The sequence below is a fragment of the Babylonia areolata genome, chromosome 26 (assembly GCF_041734735.1).
Source record: "Babylonia areolata isolate BAREFJ2019XMU chromosome 26, ASM4173473v1, whole genome shotgun sequence".
Lineage (NCBI taxonomy): Eukaryota > Metazoa > Mollusca > Gastropoda > Neogastropoda > Buccinidae > Babylonia > Babylonia areolata.
In genome coordinates, this window is record NC_134901.1 from 6,821,291 (window position 1) to 6,831,290 (window position 10,000).

A 10,000-nucleotide genomic window follows, 5' to 3' on the forward strand; every position below is an offset into this window, starting at 1 on the left:
AGACCTCAGAACTCTAAACGGTTTTTTTTTTATTCAAGGATTCAGATTTTAGCCATGGCCCATTCTCCCAATCTGTCCTTGCTGTTCTACTTACAATAACACATAATATATATTTTAACAGAAAGGGGAGAAAGAAAGAAGAAGAAGAAAACCAGAAAGAAGTCCTGCATAACTGATATGATGCATAACACACACAGACACACACAGACACACACACGCACACACACGCACGCACACACACAATGACATTAAATATCAACTGCACAGTGTCTGTGAGGGTCTGGGTGCACACACGCACACACACACACACACACACACACACACACACACACACACACACGCACAACACACACTGACATTAAATATCAACTGCACAGTGTCCCTGAGGGTCTGAGTTCGGTTCCAGGTCTCACCCTCTCTCCCAGGTTTGAACTGGAAACATCAATGTGAGCGTCCAGTTGTACGCGTGAGACGATACACCGAGGTCCCGTGGTGCAGCACGCACTTGACGCTCTGGAAAAGAACCCACGGCAACATTAGTATTGTTCTCTGGCAAAATTGTGGAGAAGTCAATATATATATATATATATATATATATATATATATATATATGCGTATGTGGATTTCCCCGAACGCACTGACACCTCCTTGAGAAAATGAAACGTGTGTGTACCTGTGTGTGTGTGTGTGTGTGTGTGCGTGTGCGTGTGTGTGTGTGTGTGTGTGTGTGTGTGTGTGTGAGAGAGAGAGAGAGAGAGAGAGAGAGAGAGAGAGAGCGTACACACATTTCTTCAGTTCCTGCAAATGGGCAATATATATAAATCTTCCCCCACCACCACCACCACCACCCCCCACCCCATACACCCACAGATAAATCTCTTTCACCCCATTGTCTGTCATTTACACCTAAAAAAAAAAAACCTTCTCCCCCTCCCCCCACGCCCCCCCCTCACCCCCCCCCCCCTCCCGCAACTTCTCTGGTTACTTACAACCAACCGCCTTACCCAGAGGCGGCGTCTGCCTGGAGTGGAGCAGGAAGAGGAGGGAACGAGGGGGGTGCGAGGGGGGGGGGGTTAGGAGAGGGTGCGGGGGGAGGGGGGAGGGGAAGGAAGGCAGGCAGGTGAAACTGACAGACAGGCAGACAGACAGACAGACAGACAAACGGGGTCGTAGAACCCGTGACACCTGACATTTTACCACAAGTAGATTAATATAAAAAAAAATAATAATAATAATAATAATAAAAAAGACAGAAAAGAAAAAAAACTCAGCACCTGTCAAGCAGGTTTGTGCCGACACCTCAGGTATTTAAGAAAGACAGGGGAGGGGGGAGGCGTCATACCACCACGGGACCTTCTGCTGGCCCCCGCCCCCCCCCCCCCCCCCCCCCCCCCCCCCAACCCCCCGACACCCTCTCACCCCTCCTTCTGGGTCGCTGGCCCCACGCGGCGTCACTGACACACACACACACACACACACACACACACTGCCATAGTTCATGACACTGACACCCCCAACCGCTCGCGGCGTCACTAACACACATTGCTATTGATCATGACACTTACACCCCCCCCAACACCCCCACGCGGCGTCACTGACACACACTGACATTGATCATGACACTGACACCTCCACACCCCCACGCGGCGTCACTGACACACACACTGACATTGATCATGACACTGACATCCCACACACACCCACGCGGCGTCACTGACACACACTGACATTGATCATGACACTTACACCCCCCCCACACCCCCACGCGGCGTCACTGACACACACTGACATTGATCATGACACTGACACCACCACACCACCACGCGGCGTCACTGACACACACTGACATTGATCATGACACCCCCACACCCACACGCGGCGTCACTGTCACACACTGACATTGATCATGACACTGACACCCCCTCACACCCACGCGGCGTCACACACACTGCCGTAGATCATGACACTGTCACACATACACTGCCATAGGTCATGACACTGACACACACTGCCATAGATCATGACACTGGAGGAATGAAAAATGTCTGGGCCTGCTGCCACAGAAATTACTATGCTGACCTGCAAAAAGCCGATGGCAGCATTTAGGTTGTTTGCATGTTTGTCTGTCTGTCTGTCTGTCTGTCTGTCTGTCACGTCGTAATGGACTATGACGGTCGTCTTCGTCATTATCATCATATTCTCTGTCATAGTTCCCCTTCTTCTTCTTCCCTCCTCCTCCTCCTCCTTCTTCTTCTTCCCTTCTCTCCTCCTCCTCCTCCTCCTCCTCCTCTTCTACTTCTATATATATATATATATATATAATCTGTGTGTATGTTTTGAAGCTTAGATGGCATTTCTTTTCCTTCTTTTTTTCTTCTTTTTTTTCTTTTTCTTTCTTTTTCGTCGTGGTTGCTTATAAGTGCGTGTGTGCACAACACGTGTTACCATTTATGTGTACAGGTCGGTGATTTTGCATTGAAGTTCTGAGTTCTCTCTCTCTCTCCCTCTCTCTCTCTCTCTCTCTCTCTCTCTCTCTCTCCTTGTAACACACACACACACACACACACACACACACACACACACACACACACTCACACACACACATCTAATATCACTCAGATTATTAAAAAAAAAAAAAAACAACAAAAAAACCCAAAAAAAACCGTCAAATTAAAGAAGTAAAGAACACACAATCTAATGAAGAAAGTGAGACTCTTTAAAACACACACACACACACACACACACACACACACACACACACACACACACACACACACACACACACACACACACACACACACACACACACACACATCTCACTCAGATTATTAAAAAAAAACTAAAAAAAAACGTCAAATTAAAGAAGTAAAGAACACACAATCTAATGAAGAAAGTGAGACTCTTTAAACACACACACACACACACACACACACACACACACACACACACACACACAATGAAGAAAAGAAACAAAATGATTTCGTTTAACCAGGGAAATGAGACAGACAGACAGACAGGCAGACAGGGAGCAACTAAGTGCATACATGTGAATCTGGATGGCAGGTGCGTGCGAGTGCGTAGAATAAGAACCTCGTTTGTCACCCTCCCATCTCACCCATTAGCACCGCGACCTCTGCGGCGTCTGTGGGAACTTTGTGTTGTTTTTTTTATTTCTTGTCGCGTAGCGTCTGCTGTGTCAAACCCCGGGTCAGGAAAATGAAGACCACACACACACACACACACACACACACACACACACACACGAAAGCCTTGACCGCACTTGTACTTGTTCACCACAGTGTGACCGACCCCACTAACGTCCCGTCCATTACAGCAGTGACAGACCCCACTAACGTCCCGTCCATTACAGCAGTGACAGACCCCACTGACGTCCCGTCCATTACAGCAGTGATAGACCCCACTGACGTCCCGTCCATTACAGCAGTGATAGACTAGACCCCACTAACGTCCCGTCCATTACAGCAGTGACAGACCCCACTAACGTCCCGTCCATTACAGCAGTGATAGACCCCACTGACGTCCCGTCCATTACAGCAGTGATAGACCCCACTAACGTCCCGTCCATTACAGCAGTGATAGACCCCACTGACGTCCCGTCCATTACAGCAGTGATAGACCCCACTAACGTCCCGTCCATTACAGCAGTGATATACCCCACTAACGTCCCGTCCATTTCAGCAGTGATAGACCCCACTAACGTCCCGTCCATTTCAGCAGTGATAGACCCCACTAACGTCCTGTCCATTACAGCAGTGACAGACCCCACTAACGTCCCGTCCATTACAGCAGTGATAGACCCCACTGACGTCCCGTCCATTACAGCAGTGACAGACCCCACTAACGTCCCGTCCATTACAGCAGTGATATACCCCACTAACGTCCCGTCCATTACAGCAGTGATAGACCCCACTAACGTCCCGTCCATTACAGCAGTGATAGACCCCACTAACGTCCCGTCCATTACAGCAGTGATATACCCCACTAACGTCCCGTCCATTACAGCAGTGACACACCCCACTGACGTCCCGTCCATTACAGCAGTGATAGACCCCACTAACGTCCTGTCCATTACAGCAGTGACAGACCCCACTAACGTCCCGTCCATTACAGCAGTGATAGACTAGACCCCACTAACGTCCCGTCCATTACAGCAGTGATAGACTAGACCCGAATACCGTCCCGTCCATTACAGCAGTGATAGACCCCACTAACGTCCTGTCCATTACAGCAGTGATAGACCCCACTAACGTCCTGTCCATTACAGCAGTGACAGACCCCACTAACGTCCCGTCCATTACAGCAGTGATAGACCCCACTAACGTCCCGTCCATTACAGCAGTGATAGACCCCACTAACGTCCCGTCCATTACAGCAGTGATAGACTAGACCCCACTAACGTCCCGTCCATTACAGCAGTGATAGACCCCACTAACGTCCCGTCCATTACAGCAGTGACAGACCCCACTGACATCCCGTCCATTACAGCAGTGACAGACCCCACTGACATCCCGTCCATTACAGCAGTGATAGACCCCACTGACGTCCCGTCCATTACAGCAGTGATAGACCCCACTAACGTCCCGTCCATTACAGCAGTGATAGACCCCACTAACGTCCCGTCCATTACAGCAGTGATAGACCCCACTGACGTCCCGTCCATTACAGCAGTGATAGACCCCACTGACACCCCGTCCATTACAGCAGTGATAGACCCCACTGACATCCCGTCCATTACAGCAGTGACAGACCCCACTGACGTCCTGTCCATTACAGCAGTGACAGACCCCACTGACGTCCCGTCCATTACAGCAGTGATAGACCCCACTAACGTCCTGTCCATTACAGCAGTGATAGACCCCACTGACGTCCTGTCCATTACAGCAGTGACAGACCCCACTGACGTCCCGTCCATTACAGCAGTGACAGACCCCACTGACGTCCTGTCCATTACAGCAGTGACAGACCCCACTGACGTCCCGTCCATTACAGCAGTGATAGACCCCACTAACGTCCTGTCCATTACAGCAGTGATAGACCCCACTGACGTCCTGTCCATTACAGCAGTGACAGACCCCACTGACGTCCCGTCCATTACAGCAGTGATAGACCCCACTGACGTCCCGTCCATTACAGCAGTGACAGACCCCACTGACGTCCCGTCCATTACAGCAGTGACAGACCCCACTAACGTCCCGTCCATTACAGCAGTGACACACTGTCCATTACAGCAGTGACACACTGTCCATTACAGCAGTGACACACTGTCCATTACAGCAGTGACATAACCCACTGACGTCCTGTCCATCACAGCATTGACACACTGTCCATTACAGCAGTGATAGACCCCACTGACACACCGTCCATTACAGCAGTGACAGACCCCACTGACGTCCCGTCCGTTACAGCAGTGACACACTGTCCATTACACCAGTGACAGTGGCCATGTTGTACCCCTCACACACTCTGTGGACACCAGGTGATGTTCCCTGCACATGACGTGTCTGCTGAGGCGTGAGAGTGACAGCAACACACCCCCTGAAGGGTCAACAGTCACCAGAAATGGTGCCTCTGTGTTCTCTCTCTCTCTCTCTCTCTCTCTCTCTCTCTCTCTCTCTCTCTCTCTTTATGTGTGCTCTCTCTCTCTCTCTTTCTGTGTGCTCTCTCTTTCTCTCTCTCTCTTTGCTCTCTCTCTCTCTCTCTCTCTCTTTGCTCTCTCTCTCTCTTTCTTTGTGCTCTCTCTTTCTCTCTCTCTCTGTGCTCTCTCTTCTCCTGCTCTCTCTTGCTCTCTCTCTCTCTTTGCTCTCTACTCCTCTATGCTCTCTCTCTCTGGCTCTCTTAGGTGTGCTCTCTCTCTCTCTTTCTGTGTGCTCTCTCTCTCTCTTCTGTGCTCTCTCTCTCTCTCCCTCTCTCTCTTTCTGTGCTCTCTCTCTTTCTTTGTGCTCCGTCTCTCTCTCTCTCTCTCTCTCTCTCTCTCTCTCTCTCTCTCTCTCTCTCTCTCTGTATCCGTGCGAGGTTTCGGTTCTTTCCTTCCTTCCTTCTTCCATCCTTCTTTCTCTCTTTGTGTAGCGGTGGCGTAGTGGTAACGTGTCCACCCGGGAAATGAGGGACTCTGAGGGTGATCAGTGCGAGGGATCAAATACCACACTCGTCAGAATTGTCTCCCCCTCCACTAGACCATGAGCGGAGTGATGGCCTGGAGGTAAACGCGTCCGCCTAGGAAGCGAGAGAATCTGAGTGTGCTGGTTCGAATCACGGTTCAGTCGCCGATATTTTCTTCCCCTCCACTTGACCTTGAGTGGTGGTCAGGACGCTAGTCATTCGGATGAGACGACTAACCGAGGTCCCGTGTGCAACATGCACTTAGCGAACGTAAAAGAAACCACGGCATTGATTTCTCTTTTCACAAGATATATTTTTACCAAATTCGATACAAAAAATTCTAATTTCTATTTTGCATAATTCCCATCTTTCTATATTACTAGGGTAGTTGCCTTCTTCTAAATAAAGTGTCTAACATGTCATTCATTCTTTGCACAAATAACTCGTTTCTAAGGTAATTATTGTTGAATTTCCAGTAACCTGGACCTCGTACAAACTTTTCATCATTAATTTCTAAAACAACTGCTTTGTGGTCGGAAGCTGGGATAACAATATGATCACAGGACACACATGAATTCAGTACATTTTCTGAAACGAGACAATAGTCTAGACGACGTGCTATGAAGGGGTTTAAAACGGTTCCAAGTGAAGTCTTTTTCTGTAGAATGGTATATTCTCCAAACGTCAGTTAAGCCTAAAGCATTAACTCACTCAGTACGGCCAGTCCTCTCTTCTCCTCTACACAGACCCCTTGGATGTCCAGTGGGTGTCTGAATGACCCAACCTTTAGCTTCCGTCGTCAGAATTGTGATATTCTTTGTCAACATTCACCTCTTCAGTATAAGAGCCTTCCACTTGCAATATTTTGATGATGGTAATTGGGGTGAAACGCTGTTAACGTCGTCTCTTTCGCCGTTCGTATGGAGAGAGTAAATTGTCTGGTTTAAAGTTTCTACTTCAGATACATTATGTGGTAGCCCTGATACTATATCTAGTTCGTTATTGAGCACACAATTAAAATCGCCAGTAATCACAAGATTTCTATCACTATACTCACTAAGAGTTTCTTTGATGTTTTTGAAAAAAGATATTTTTTTCTGATGAATTGTTAGGTGAATACACATTTACTACTGTTAATTGATTATCTCCCTTCGTTACAGAAATAGCCAATATTTCAACAACAAAAAAGTCTGTGGCCTTTCATGCCCTGCTCTCATGGTGACCTCAGTTTCGATACCCCTCCACTTCCGTGCTTGGGGTGAGTCCTGTCTATGTCGTCAGTGTCGGCAGATTCATGGGGGGCTGTTGTTTGAGGGGCGTGGTGGCGGTCTCCACTCTGGGAGGGACGCTCACTCAGTCTGGCTCCGCGACTAAGCCATTATTGTCGTTAGTAGGGGGATTAGGTGGTGTCCTAAGTACGTTAAAACAGAACAGGCACCACTGAACACCACCGAAGTGACTCAGCAGCAGTGCAGGGTCTCCTCTGGTGTGTGGCCTCCTGGCGACCTAACATCGATGGTTCCATGTGGACTGCCGACGCTGGAACTGCGATGGACGAACCCGGGTGTGGCCGTGTATGGGGGAATCTAAATGAGCGGCGTGGGAGTAATGCAACTGAAACGGTGCAGATGTTGGGGCAGCAAGAAAAAAAAAAGAAAAAGAAATAACCAATATTCTTTCTTTCGATATGATTACCTCCGTTCCCCCCTTGAAATGTCTAGAAATCAAAATAACTTCTCCCCTCATTCTGTTTGTGTTTACATTAAACATAATTCTGCCTCCCCATTCTTTTTTTTTCCCATAATTCTGTTTCTGCTTCTGTTACGTGGGTTTCTTGCAAACAAATAATATCATATTTTCTATTTCTTAACGTTCTAAATATTGTATTTCTTTTAACTCACTCAGTACGGCCAGTCCTCTCTTCTCCTATACACAGACCCCTCGGATGTCCAGTGGGTGTCTGAATGACCCAACCTTTAGCTTCCGCCGTCAGAATTGTGGTATTCTTTGTCAACATTCACCTCTTAAGAGCCTTCCGCTTGTAATATTTTGATGATGGTAATTGGGGAGAAATGCTGTTAACGTCGTCTCTTTCGCCGTTCGTATGGAAAGAGTTAATCTTATTTTTTAATCCTCTTATATTTAAGGATACAATCTGAAGTTTCTACATGATAATTGCATATAAACATATATAGTTATGTCATGACCGTTCAATCATAATCCATATACTCATCAGTCCATTACACAAAAGCCAGGTCGAATCCGAAGAAGAGTTGAGGTTTGTGGGCGTTACCCACACTGTACCACTGTCGCTGACTCGACGTCAATGGACACCGAGGGGTCAACCGTCGCGGGGCTGGCTGACCTCGAGCCGTCATGCTTGGGCTGCTTCCCTCTGCTCTCTCTCGGGCTGCTTCGTTCTCTGGACCTGCCACGCTTGGGAGTCTGGGACCTGCACTCGTGAGGCATGTTCCAGAGAAGAGAAGACACACAGAGAGAAGCCGTGGTCCCGTGTGCAGCATACACATAGCGCACGTAAAAGAACCCACGGCAACGAAAGGGTTGTCCCTGGCAAAGCTCTTAAAAAATTTTTTTAAAAAAACAAAACGCTGCGATGATATGCATGCGCGTATTGACTGTATCTTGACTGAATGACACGGGAAACAAATGATGAGCGTCCGAAGGTATGTGTCAGTCGGCTTTACCCAGGTTGGCAACCTGTTGTGTAAATCTTCTTCTTCATCTTCTTCTTCTTCGTTCGTGGGCTGCAACTCCCACGTTCACTCGCATGTTCATGAATGGGATTTTACGTGCATGACCGTTTTTACCCCGCCATATAGGCAGCCATACTCCGATTTCGGAGTTGAGAGGGGGTGCATGCTGGGTATGTTCTTGTTTCCATAACCCACCGAACGCTGACATGGATTACAGGATCTTTAACGTGCGTATTATTTTGATCTTCTGCTTGCTTATACACACCAAGGGGGTTCAGGCACAAGCAGGTCTGCAGATATGTTGACCTGGGAGATGGGAAAAATCTCCACCTTTTACCCACCAAGCGCCGTTACCGAGATTGGAACCCGGGACCCTCAGATTGAAAGTCCAACGCTTTAACCACTTGGCTGTTGTGCCCGTCTGTTGTTGTGCAAATGACTGCGTATTTCTACAGTCCTTGGATTTTGGGTTCTGGCCGAAGATGAGCTTTTTTGTCGTTGTTTGTTTGTTTGTGTAAGGAGTTAAGGGCCGAAACACTTGACTGAGGGCGGCTTCTTCTTTGAAGACCTTTTCCAAAGTCTGTTCTAAAGTCTGTTCACCACATGGAGTTGTATGCTAGAGATATTTATACTCACGTAATCCTGTTTTAGTGCAGTGGATATATTTAATGTGTCTGGGCGCGAGTGTGAGTGTGAGTGTACGCGCGCATGTATGTGTGTGTCTAAAAAAAATGTGTGTTTTTCAGGAATGTATTTCTTTTTTAATCTAAGCATTATTTACATGATATTTTTTATTGTTTGGTGGATTATGCTTTTTTTTTTTTTATTCATTCTGTGAACGCATTGGATTGAGCTGTTGTAATGTTTTATGTTATGTTTATATCTGGCTCGATGATGTAAGGCGCTTTGAGCAGCATTAGTACTGGATATCGCGCCATAGAAAAGTTATGAATTATCATTAGTAGTAGTAGTTGTAGTAGTAGTACTGTCCAGCTCTCCTAGAGTTTCTTATCACCAACCATTCAGCATATGCCTTTATTGTTGTGTAAGGAGTTAAGGGCCGAAACACTTGACTGAGGGGGCTTCTTCTCTGAAGACCTTGTACTGTCCAGCTCTCCCTAGAATTTCTTATCACTGTAGCCTACGTGTGTTTGTCTCTATCTTTT